The sequence below is a fragment of the Centruroides sculpturatus genome, unplaced genomic scaffold (genome assembly GCF_000671375.1).
Source record: "Centruroides sculpturatus isolate CEXI.00-Female unplaced genomic scaffold, Cexi_2.0 scaffold42, whole genome shotgun sequence".
Taxonomy (NCBI): Eukaryota; Metazoa; Arthropoda; class Arachnida; order Scorpiones; family Buthidae; genus Centruroides; species Centruroides sculpturatus.
Window position 1 is genome coordinate 590,683 of NW_019384399.1, and position 14,176 is coordinate 604,858.

The 14,176-nt window shown below is 28.2% G+C and overlaps 1 protein-coding gene across 1 annotated transcript in view; it reads right to left on the minus strand.

The window, feature by feature from the left end:
- The window catches only part of LOC111618560 (histone-lysine N-methyltransferase 2E-like), an 87,763-nt gene extending 82,293 nt beyond the window's left edge, over positions 1 to 5,470 (minus strand). The window contains exon 1 of the mRNA XM_023360119.1: positions 5,068 to 5,470. The gene's annotated coding sequence lies outside the window, so the exon portion shown is untranslated. The remainder of the gene's footprint in view (positions 1 to 5,067) is intronic.
- Positions 5,471 to 14,176: the final 8,706 nt, after the last annotated feature.

The following is a 14,176-nucleotide window of genomic DNA, read 5'->3' on the forward strand; positions in this document are numbered from 1 at the left end:
TCCATAAAAATTATATTTATATTAATGATGTCTCCAAAGTTCAGCAAATTTTTCACAAAAAAAATAATTTATAAGGAAGCACGCAAGAGCCAGTCGATGACAAGCTCCACAACGAAAACAAGTTTAAGCAATGGCGTCGTTCAATGGTACACACTCAGTAAGTAATCCTACAGTTTTTTGTTTATAGCATAGTTTATATGGATTATTACCAAAAAATTATACATATTTTGGAAATGTTGAGTCAAATTAGTCTAGAATCGATTAATTTTATGGAAGAAAACCTTTCAAACAGCCATAGTTCGTAAACTGCATATGTGCTGGGCTGTGATTGGCTCGGGTATTTAAGGACTCGTACAAAATGGATTCATAAAAACCAGAACATATCTACCATGTTATGGGGGGGGTCAACTGTATAAACATATGTAAGCCCAATAGTTTTATTAAAGCCAAACAATTGCCAGATTAGATCAGGCTCTATTACTGCTATTATTATTAATAATTAAATGCTAAGTAATTTAGCCTATAGATAGGCATTAGGTGCCATCTCTTATTAAATTTAATAATTATAATTAAATATAATAATAATTTGGCCTACCTCTAGGCCAATTTAATTATTAATAGTAACAGTATAAAGCCTGATCTAATCCAGCAATTGTTTGGCTTAAATATAATTGTAACAATATTATAATCCTATCACTTTAATTTAGCTACCATAATCATATTATCATTTTGTAATAAGCAGGTTATTACTCAAACTATTTCAAATAAAAACAGGAACAGTTTTATTACAGGGGCATTATAGATTCAAAAACATTAACTTACTCTTGCTTGATAATTACTATATAGAATATTAAATATATGCTTGAAAATTTGTCTCATAATAGTAGTCTCATTTCTATTTTATAGTTAATCACTAATCATATACAAAATATTCATTCCCAAAAAAGTTATATAGTCATTACCATATGAAATGTGAAAATACAAAAAATTCAATAATATATTGTAATGTTAATATTTGTTGGTTTGCATTATTAATGTATAATACAAATATACAGTGATTAAAAAGAAAATATTACATCTGTGAGAAATGTAGATACTAAATATTTATGATGTTAAACTGTAAATTAATTATATTTTCAACCCCACATCTCTAATACCACATAACTTTTAATAACACTGCTACTCTTTTTTGCATTAATAAATAATCAGAAATAACTTTCTATTAGAAAAATCATTTTGATTTAAGCAATTCAAAGTCAGAAAGCATAATATTATAATCCTTACATATAGCCTATTTTCATTACTATATTCTAAATGATAAAATGATGCACTTTTAAAATGATAAATAATATCTTTAAATGCTTTTTCTAAATCCAAAATTATACAAGCAACATTTGATTAAATTATTCAATGGAAAGTACCTATATATTTGATATTTACATTTTTAATATATTTCATATACATTACCTCTCTATATTATACCCTACATTTTTGGAAAACATTAAGCATGATAAATCTGTAATACTGAATTCATGAGAAAGATATTAAGTTCCTATTAATCAAGACTATTAATTTTCTATTATTGTATTTAGGTTAAACTAATGCAATATTTCTAACATTAGGCTAATATTTACATGAAGTATTGTTTTATAATACAAATTAATACAAAAAAAATTATTTATCTATGCTGTAATTCACATTTAGGTAATTAAAGTAAACTGAAATAAAAAAATAATAATGTCTATGTTTTCTAAGCTACAATAATCAACCTGAATCTGTCTCTATCTACAGTTAATGACTGCAAGCTTCAAGTATACCCAATTTATAACTTTCCATAGGATTATTATTAAAAGATAGCTATCAGGATGCACACAATAAATTCAGGTCAAATGCCAAATATAAAAAATAGATAGTTAATTTTTTGCTATCAACGAATACAAAATGATAACTTTTTTTATATATTGTTTAAAAAGAAATCAGAAATTTCTTCTTATATCAATGTATCAAAACTTGAACAAAATAATAAAATAATTTTATTTGCAATTATTTCTATTTTAGCAAATTTTTATAAAATAATCAGGAAAAATAAAAATTTCATAATCTGTTATTTCTTTCAAATTAAAATAAAGATATAAATTAAACAAAATATTTTTTGCTATTTCTAATAAATCATATTAATCTCTCCAGAAAATCAGGTGCATTGTACCCATATTTAGCACACTTTAATTATAATTGTAAAAATACTGTTTTCAACTTAACGAATACTATAAAATGGCTATTGATATTTAATGTGAATAAATAAATTCGCATACTAAACTCATGAAAATAAAGGATTTATACTATGTTAAATGTAAAATAGATACAGTTTATATTCATAATTTATATAATGGTAATGTTACTTTAATCAATATCAATCAATAATTTTAGAAGCACATTATTGTATCTTATTTTTAATGACAGCTCCTGGCTCTTATCATCATAGATGGTTCCTAGATTATTTTATTATTTCCTTATTTAATATTGTCATGATTTTAAATACTGTATATACAATTAAACAGTAAAAATTATTTATTTAAAATTTTGTGAAAGGTTGTAATACTAATTAACAGAATTAGTTAACAAAAATAAGTTAATACATGCTCATAACTTCAATAACTATTCATTAAATGTAGATGAGATTATGTACAGGTACCAGGTGATGAAACTAGTAAATTTCCTAAATAAATCTTAGTTCAATTAATGGAGAACAATTAATATATATATATATAAAGTTATATATTTTTTTCTTTTCATTAATAAGGATTATGTAATTATAATTTTGTTATATTTATGAAAAAATTAAATATAAATTCATATAAAATCAAAATATTACATTTTAAACTAGTTTAATTTCATTTGTAACTAAAATGTCAGATTAGATTGTAAATTTCATCTATCATATTGAATAAGCAAAAGCTTAAACTGAAAAAATTTAAAATAAAAATATATATATTTATATATTTATTGAGAAACCCATATTTATAAAATTTTACATTTTAATCCAATTATTTTGATTAAAAGTTTTTTATAAACTAATCTAAATTATACACTAAACAGGCCTAAACTAATTTAATTCTAAATCACTTCACAATAGAAAACTAATACATATGTATCCCATACTAAATTGATAGTAAAAACAAAATCTAATTAGAAAAACTTAATAAATACAGTATACATAATCTAATAATAAGCAAAACAGTTATATATTTTGCTAAGTATTTATATTCTTTATTTAATATATTTTGTTGTTAAAAATTGTATTTATTTAAAACTACAAATTAAATTTTGTTTCATTCATTATTAAGAAAACAGTGTTAAAATAATTAAAAGGCTTTTATTGTGTACAACAAATAATTAATTTATGGATTTCAAAATTTTCTTGAAATGTAATCATTATATAATTTTATTTTGAAATTTAACTAAAAAGATACTGAAAAATAAATTTATTGTTAATAAATATAATTTGAAAAATAGAAGACATTGATTATATTTGATTGAAGTGCTTTTATATAAATGAAAAATCCATACTATTACAGAATTAATTTAAAAAAAAATTACACTGTATAATTCAAACTTAAGTATAATCAAAATCATAATTAACGATATATTTAAATATTATGCAATTAACAAATTTTGATGAGAATGTATCTTTTGGAAAAACTATATTTATATATACTGTACTGTATATATTTTTTTTAAATACAATTGCTTTCTAGGAAATAATTTTAATTATTTAACTTAACACCAGATGGTGCCACTTTAGCTAATCAAGATTACTGTACAAACATTCTATACGTTATTCAAATTATAAAATTATTATTAGATTATTTTCACTACGTGAAAAAATAATAATACAAGATATCATGTAATATATAAGATTAACATTTTTCTGTTTTATAAATGACATTATCACATCACTGTTCACTAGAATTCTTAATTAACTACTATAAAAACATGGGTAACTATTTTTCATCTAAATTTTCAATACTATAAACAATGATTTAAACCATAGAAAATCTTAATTATGTACATGGTTTGATCCCTCATCTTATATCATAACATATACTAAAATAATAATAAAATAATATTAAAAAAATGTAGATGATTGTAATTAGTATTATAAAAATGTATCACAATACATTAATATTCTAATATTCTTAAAATTAAGCAATGATTTACGATTTATTCAGAAACAAATTTTTAATATTAATTTATATCAGTATATTTTCTAATAGATTGTTAAAAAATGATTATTACTTTAATAATATATTTAATGCTAGATTTTATATTCTACGTTTACTTTGTCATTTTTTGTCAAAGATACAATTCTTTCGGCAATTCTTTTCATATTAAATCAGCCTGCTTATTATTATAAACAGTAAATTTCTTCTAAAATTCACATAAAATATATTTATCTTCTTTTTAAGTTATGTGTAATGTAAACAAAAAAAACTACATTAAGTATTATGACTTATTAAGCACTCAAAAAAATGCTTTAAACTCTCGAATATATCAGAATTTGATGGTAATTTTGTGAATTGAATAATTCGATCAATTTTTACAACAACATTCTTATAATTTACTTCATGCAAAAACATTAGGCCTATGTACTGTACTGTGTAGTGTAGATAAGGCTTAGCAACCGTGATCATCGGTATCTTGTAAAAGTCATGGAATTAAACAATCATTCGGTTGAATTTTGTAAATAAGATCATCTTTTAATCTCATCCATTAAATATATTATGTTAAATTAATCACCTGGTGGCGCAATCAAACATAATTTGAAGTGAGAGAGAGGAAGTTTGAAATTTGACAATTTGACGAATAGTAAATTTGTATTAATCATTTTCGTTTGTGTATTAAGTAAAATGTTACGTGAATTTTGTATAATTTTTATTTATTTCCCGAATATTTTCGTGTATGATTGAACGATAGACAGTTGGAGAGTGATGAAAACACAAGACCTGTGTACTGATAAATGACAGCTCTCGAGCAATCCACGATTATTTAAGAATTAGAAAGACTTACCATCTTCATTTTAGCTCCATCGCATACAATTTGGTTGATAGAAATTAATTTCTTAATCAGTTTAAAGAGTTCGGATGATGGATGACATGTTGGCTTCAGATTGTAAACACCATCCCAGATCCACTAAATGAACGGTTTTTTGCGGCTACGTCCGGCATTTTTGTTGACATAACGATCCATTTTAATCTCACTTAAACCAATACGAATATAATCTATCAAACAGCATAATTATTTTAGTTTAAAACGGCAAGATGAGATGTCAATGAAATTATCCCAGCCGATCGCTCGACCACTGTAATGGCGTCCATTCAATGTTTAGAAACGACGGGGACGTCAACCGTAGAAACAAGGAACGTCAAAACAAATGGGAATTTCGACGAATCCGAGAAGACGTAACAATTTGTATTCAGTGGACCTTTAAATTAATAAGAAAGTGAAAAAAATTAATATATATATTTTTTTAATTTTCTATCGTTTTATTTCATTAATTTCTTACGAGGAAAATTATAAAATCAACACGAAACATGCTTCGAGAGTTCATTTGTTGATAGGCGTGTCTGAGACTATAATGTTTACATTCTGTAGTAAACAAACTCTCTTAAATAATGTTATAATCTTTTTAAATTCAATTTTAAAAAAATTAGAAAATATTTAATTTGCTAAAAAAATAATTTCAATCCCTCAGATCGATTAATACAAAATTTAATTTTTTTAATATATATTTTTTTTAATTATTGATAATTTTTTTCTTAAACTTAAACGAGAATTTAAACTTTTTGTGAATAAGCCTAAAAATTAAAAAAAAAATTAAATTCTTTTATCATTTATTATCGTCAATTGTTTACTACACATAAAATGCTGATAGCTTTAGATTAGAATTGATTTTTTTTAACCTTTACTACATTCATAAATTGATTGTCTCGAGCCGTCTTCAATTATTTTATTGCTTAAATCCGATTTAATTTATATTTTGTAGGACATTTTTTGAAAAGTTGAAATGATATCTGAATTAACTGTATTATATATATATATATACCAAAGCGCGTAATATATATATATTACGCGCTTTGGTTTATTTAAACGGCGAAACCTTCGTTAACGGACACTTCCGAATAGCGGACACCACTACTTAACGGAGATTTTTACAATTTCAACACCCTTCAAACAGGATATTTATTATATTTACCTGTAAATGACGGACAAACTTCTCGGTCTTGACAGTGTCCGCTATTTAGAGGTTGTATTGTATTTTGTTTTAATTTTGAATATAAATAAAATTAAAATTGAAAAAAATATATATACAAATTAAAAATTCCGATAATTGTAATTGTTATCTTATACGGTCGAACCTCCAATAATGGCCACCTCAATACAGTGACCATTTGTTTAGAAGCTAATATAAAAATATATATAAAATGTTTTAAGATTAAGAAAAATGTATACAAAACGTGCAATTATTTATTATGACGTGATCATAATGCCGAGATGCAATTTTTTATCATGTTTTTAATAATTTTTTAATTCAAAATGTATGCTCTCCACCTCAAATTAGTAGTGTCTTGCCCCTGTACATCATACTTTTCCTGTTAGTAATAGAGTCGTGCCGGTCATCTATATAACTCCTTTCGGGAGAAATTTTTAAATTCAAATAACGTGACTCTCTATTTACAAGTTTGTATATAGTTTATATAGTTAATCGGGGTCTGCTGCTCCTAACTTTTCCATGTCTTGTCTTGAATTTCATTTATCTAACATTATTCTTAACATTGAAAAAGACAGACAACGGACGGATGGAGAGATGCCTACTAGAGGAATTTATAGATCTATAAATTTTTCAAATTGCAGTCCAATAACCCTTAGACATTCAGCGAATAATGGTACTATTAGACGAATCATGTATTATTGTTCGAATTAATAGTGAATTTGACATTGTAGTCTCGAAAATCGTTTACTTTCATCTGAATTGCATGTTGGGATCAGGCCAGAATGACAAATAGGTACGCAAAATACTTTTTTGAAGTATAGTAAATTGGTTGAGTCGGAGTCATCGATCACGTAATTACATCATAACCTTCAGGAGAAGAAGATGAAGATCATGTAATTACAAGTGCGCTCCGATATACAGTAAAACGTAGTAGCCTAATCATGTAACGACTAGTTACAATGCCGATGATTTCCGAACGTTGAGACTTTTATTAGTGCTAATTTTGCCACTTACACTACATTTCTCCAGTTTCTAAATTTAGAATTAAACTATTGTTTCACTCATTGGTATTAAACATTAAATCCAATTTAAAAAAAAAAATCTGATTTCAATAATTCACATAATAAACATCATCAAAACAGTTAACTAATTAATTTTCTATAATCAACATGTGTTATAGAATGAATCTTTAACCTTACAGATAATTAAAATTAGCACGTATCGTGTTACCGCGCAATACCGACTTGTCAATTAAAAACATTAAACAAACCATCTGTTTAGTTTACAGCTGGAGCTTTCAAGTGTGAAGTTGCGTTCAGACAGGTACAGTATATGTAACCTTACTTAAGTGACGTTATATAATAACGTTATTACATGCCAGGAAGCCATTTTGGGAGCAAAACGTCGTTATGATAAAACCGATTTTAAGTTAATTTTGGCTGGATCTTATGCAGAGCCAATCAAAATTGTTCTATATTTCGTGTGCTCGCAGGAACTACAGGAGAAAAAATAGAGGGAAACTTATGAAAAGACGTAAACCTAATTATTGAAATAAAAAATATCCCATTTTATACAATCCTAGGAAAAAGAATGATAAAAATGTCGATACTTGAGTAACTAATCATAAAAATCAATTTGCCCGTGTGAACACCAGTACAGTACGTAATTGCAAGTAACGTAACGAAACAGACAGACGTGTCTATTATGTCTTACGTTAACAACTAGGAAAAAAATAAATCCATGATTCCTTACAATCACCTTTATTTCATTTCATTTAAACTGGCCGGACAAAGGGCACGGATTCCTTTGTTATCCGTTTATACCCCACTCCATATCCCAAGGCATTAGTGTTGCCAATGTACACAAATCCCGAGGCAATGATATTGCCAATATACACAATTACTTTGACGTAACGTAAGTGCCAGTCTGAACACAGCTTGAGTGAATGCTCATTTTCGTGTATACAGTAGCGGTGCTTTAATCTCTAGGATCACTAATGTTAGCGATTAAAACGTTATATACTGATAATATATTGTTAGATACAGTATTTTGTGTGTAGCCAACACCTGGACAAAGCTTTGTTTTTCCACATTTTTCATTTAATTCAGTTAAGTACAGTACATACGTGGTACAGTACATTAAAGTTCTAAGGTCTTCCCTTTTTTTTCTTACAAAATACTTATACAAACAAATTGAAACATCCGTCACTTCTCAACATAATCTCCCTGCAGACGAACACATTTTTCACATCGTCGACGTCATGACATCATGGCCGCTGCGAACGCTTCTTTAGGGGACTGTTTGGACCACTGGAAAATCGCCAATGCTACGGCGGCACGAATGGAAAATGTACAACCACGGAGAGTGTTCTTAATCGTTGAAAAAGGCCAAAAATCGCTAGGAGCAAGGTCACGTGAGTAGGGAGCATGAGAAACCACTTCAAAGTTGTTTTCACGAAGAAACTCCTGTGTTAACATCGTCCGATGAGCTGGAGCATTGTCTTGATGAAAGAGCACACTTGCAGCCTTTTCCGGCCGATTTTCTCGCAATTCTGGAAGCAATTCATGTTGTCAGACCGGTTGGTGCGCGGGCATAGATATTTCGGTTCGTTGTCACACGATGTTCACCCTTCTTTGAGCCGTCGCACCCACGAACGCACATTTTTCATATCCATGACACCATTACTGCATATGTCACTCAACTGGCAATGAATTTTGGTGGGTGTCACTCCACACAAGTGCAGAAAACGAATAATTACGCGTTGTTCTTGTAATGAAAACATCGGCGTTTTAAGTGTCAAAAACGCCTTTCACTCAGACTGCTGCTGCTAGAGTTCTCTGCGCCGCGCGGTGCTACCTTCTCTGTTATGCGACCACAAAGAATGTCTGCTTCTTTTAAATAAAAAAAATAAACAATGTTTTAAAAAATAAAAAATATACTTTTTTACAAGAGCAACGAGCAATATGCTGGTTTATTAATGATTGAATAGCAATTTCTATTTATGTAGTGTTAAATTCAATAAATCTTTCGATAATTTATTTCTTTGCTTATTTTATAACAGATATGTTGCCTGGTAGGAGACTTTAGGCTAAGAATGAATAAGTAAACCAATGAATCCAACCCTGAAGTGTCACTCCTAGTGGCATCATTGTTTTTCTATTGAATGAGACAATGATATTCAATAGACAGCAATAAATGGCTTGGAAAATTGTCATTTAGTAATATCATTGTGACTATATTGACATTACTAAATGATCACATTGTTATTTGCCATCTTACAAATCCATCAACTACAATAAATAGATGTCAGGGAATTTTGTTGATTTTTAAATGTTTAAAACAACTAAGATTCAGCAATTGAGGCGGAATGCTAGCGAAGCCTTTTCTATGTGGTTTATAGAATTATATTTTTTCTCAAAATTTAATCGATCGATGTTGATAAAACATTATCATTTTCCATTAATTGCGATGAGGAATCCAAAAATATATTAAAAAACAGAGTCCGTGGGTTTTTTCGAGATAAGGTTGGATCAAAGTGACAACGTCTATGCTCTCTGACACGATAGAGCTCGCCTAACGGAAAATTTGCGAGAAAAATTAACAAAACTGAAGAACAAAGCAATCGCCGTGTTCTTGAATCGTTTCTCCATGACGGTAATGGTGAAAGATTCACCTATTCGTGCCTACCAGGTGCAAGGATCTCCTCTTTCTTTCCGGCTCCGCCTCAATTCTATCGTGACTTTGTTGTATCGCGATAGAATTACGAAAACCTAGGATAGGGATTGTCGCGCGATGTCTCTATCCTAGTTTTAAGATAAAGTTTATTTTAAGATAAATAAAATCATTTGCACCTTCTGTCAGACAATTACAATATATTTGGTCACTGACCAAATTTCTTTAAAGGGCGTTTAGCTTAGTTCACACAGACAATCTCTGGCAAAAGAAAAAGCAGTTTGAGAAAAGCAATTTTTTAACTTAGCAAATTTGATTCTCTCTAGCGCTGTTTCGCTGGCCATCCGCAAAACGCCAGAGAGCGAAAGGCGTAGCCAATAAATTGCGAGCGATGGTAAACATCATCCATCAAGATGGCTTATAACAGCGAGTTGATAATAATACTATTATCTTGAATCTATTTATTAAAAAGGGGAAAATGGAGCATTGCTTATTTCAGTCAAAAATCTTTCCATATTCTAGGTCGCATGTGTTATTCCCGTTGCTGCCGTCTTGGATTTCCTTCTCTCTTTCCGTCCAGCGCTTGGCCAAGCAGCCTATCGCTTTGGGGACCTGGAATCGAACGGATCTAAAAACCACAAGTACTTTTAGGGGTAGTACTTCTAGATACGTCAGGCACGAACCCTCACCACCCAATCGCCCATCGTGGGCATGGCCGAATCCATAATGGGCATGATAAAATTGCTTTCTTAGTGTCACAGGGCAGAGAGAGTTAACTATCTCCGCTCTGTGACACTAAGAGGGCAAGTATATAAAAAAAATGAAGTCCATGCTTTAAACAGAACTTTAAAAAGCTTGTCACCATCACATTTGTGTCTTCGTGTGAAGCTGAAACAGAAAAGACTACGCCATGGAGCTTAGTTTATTTGCCTAGAAAATATCTAGTAATTTTATCAGTGATATTAAATACAATTAAAAATCAATTATTTTTATATTTAGTTTTCCATGTAGCTTATTCGTTCTTCATCATTTTTCAAGAATTAAATGAATTGTTTTATTCTTTATGCTTTAAGTTTGTTATTAATTATTTAAGATTGGCATCAGGAATATATATTTCTGTACACTATAAATTTACATGTATCAAATAAATAAATTGGATATATATTTCATTGTTATATACAATGTATATATATATTGATATAACACGGATGACTGCCGGAAATCCGGTTTTGATGACTCGAATTACCGGTTATTAGTCTGGCAGACAAAAGAACAAAACTATTCACATTTCCATTTAGTACTGGAGACTGGCACTTTACATAGCAAATGAAAAACTTATGTGTGCATCTATAGGTGACAAGCAGCTAAATAAGCAATGATATAGTCAGTTTCACATGAAACAGTCTACGTCATTGGCTACTCTCCACTTAGATGCAGCCTATACCTATGAATATGTGCTAATCACTATCAAGTTAACATCTTTATTATTAAGAAAAACATTTTGCTTAATTAATTTTTGGCTGTAAATTCAACGATGTTCATGATTATAAAATAATGAAGGTAGCAGAAGAATCATTAGGTTTGTAGGTAACAATCAGCTACGATAACTTAACTTTCACGTTTATCACTGTTTTATTATTCAAATATCTTTGTAATATTATTAACAGCAGCTGTAGTATACCCACGAGAATACGACACCGTAGAAACAAAATGTCTACCGTTGAAGTAAGATTACACTCGTACTTTGTCTGCAGTCATTTCGTTTGTACCTTTCAGGCCATTTTAAAACGGGCGTATTTAAAATCTCTAAAATCTCAGCGTGTTGTCAACACCTGTCAGCTTCTCTGTTCAAAATCTCCGGCAACTTCCAGTTGCTTCCAGCTTGCTACCTAGGGCTCCTAGAATCCGGCTGACTTACACGCTATTTTTAGGCCAACACTCAGCGCGTGGCATACACATTAAATAATAATAAACCCAATAACTATTTCGAATGGTTTGTGCAATTAGTTGAAGTACAACCACCCATTTCGCCCTAAAATTCAACACTAAATTTACAACAAACATGTGGGACAGATTTGACCTAAAAATGGCGTACAAGTCAGGTTGGCTTTAAGTAGCCTTAGGCCAGGAACACACATGCGTAAAATTCGGCGTAAAATCTAGCATAAAACAGAAAACGTAAAAATTTTTCTGAAATTTTGGCTGAAACAGAACTGAAAATAGAGTAGAGCATGTCTCTACTTTTTACGCCGAAAAATTTTTACGCTAAAATTCCTCCAATAAAGAGAAGTCTTTCCTGTGACGTCAAAGTAGACACGTGGTTTTTATTCTAATAATGGCGGCAANAATATAATAATAATTTGGCCTACCTCTAGGCCAATTTAATTATTAATAGTAACAGTATAAAGCCTGATCTAATCCAGCAATTGTTTGGCTTAAATATAATTGTAACAATATTATAATCCTATCACTTTAATTTAGCTACCATAATCATATTATCATTTTGTAATAAGCAGGTTATTACTCAAACTATTTCAAATAAAAACAGGAACAGTTTTATTACAGGGGCATTATAGATTCAAAAACATTAACTTACTCTTGCTTGATAATTACTATATAGAATATTAAATATATGCTTGAAAATTTGTCTCATAATAGTAGTCTCATTTCTATTTTATAGTTAATCACTAATCATATACAAAATATTCATTCCCAAAAAAGTTATATAGTCATTACCATATGAAATGTGAAAATACAAAAAATTCAATAATATATTGTAATGTTAATATTTGTTGGTTTGCATTATTAATGTATAATACAAATATACAGTGATTAAAAAGAAAATATTACATCTGTGAGAAATGTAGATACTAAATATTTATGATGTTAAACTGTAAATTAATTATATTTTCAACCCCACATCTCTAATACCACATAACTTTTAATAACACTGCTACTCTTTTTTGCATTAATAAATAATCAGAAATAACTTTCTATTAGAAAAATCATTTTGATTTAAGCAATTCAAAGTCAGAAAGCATAATATTATAATCCTTACATATAGCCTATTTTCATTACTATATTCTAAATGATAAAATGATGCACTTTTAAAATGATAAATAATATCTTTAAATGCTTTTTCTAAATCCAAAATTATACAAGCAACATTTGATTAAATTATTCAATGGAAAGTACCTATATATTTGATATTTACATTTTTAATATATTTCATATACATTACCTCTCTATATTATACCCTACATTTTTGGAAAACATTAAGCATGATAAATCTGTAATACTGAATTCATGAGAAAGATATTAAGTTCCTATTAATCAAGACTATTAATTTTCTATTATTGTATTTAGGTTAAACTAATGCAATATTTCTAACATTAGGCTAATATTTACATGAAGTATTGTTTTATAATACAAATTAATACAAAAAAAAATTATTTATCTATGCTGTAATTCACATTTAGGTAATTAAAGTAAACTGAAATAAAAAAATAATAATGTCTATGTTTTCTAAGCTACAATAATCAACCTGAATCTGTCTCTATCTACAGTTAATGACTGCAAGCTTCAAGTATACCCAATTTATAACTTTCCATAGGATTATTATTAAAAGATAGCTATCAGGATGCACACAATAAATTCAGGTCAAATGCCAAATATAAAAAATAGATAGTTAATTTTTTGCTATCAACGAATACAAAATGATAACTTTTTTTTATATATTGTTTAAAAAGAAATCAGAAATTTCTTCTTATATCAATGTATCAAAACTTGAACAAAATAATAAAATAATTTTATTTGCAATTATTTCTATTTTAGCAAATTTTTATAAAATAATCAGGAAAAATAAAAATTTCATAATCTGTTATTTCTTTCAAATTAAAATAAAGATATAAATTAAACAAAATATTTTTTGCTATTTCTAATAAATCATATTAATCTCTCCAGAAAATCAGGTGCATTGTACCCATATTTAGCACACTTTAATTATAATTGTAAAAATACTGTTTTCAACTTAACGAATACTATAAAATGGCTATTGATATTTAATGTGAATAAATAAATTCGCATACTAAACTCATGAAAATAAAGGATTTATACTATGTTAAATGTAAAATAGATACAGTTTATATTCATAATTTATATAATGGTAATGTTACTTTAATCAATATCAATCAATAATTTTAGAAGCACATTATTGTATCTTATTTTTAATGA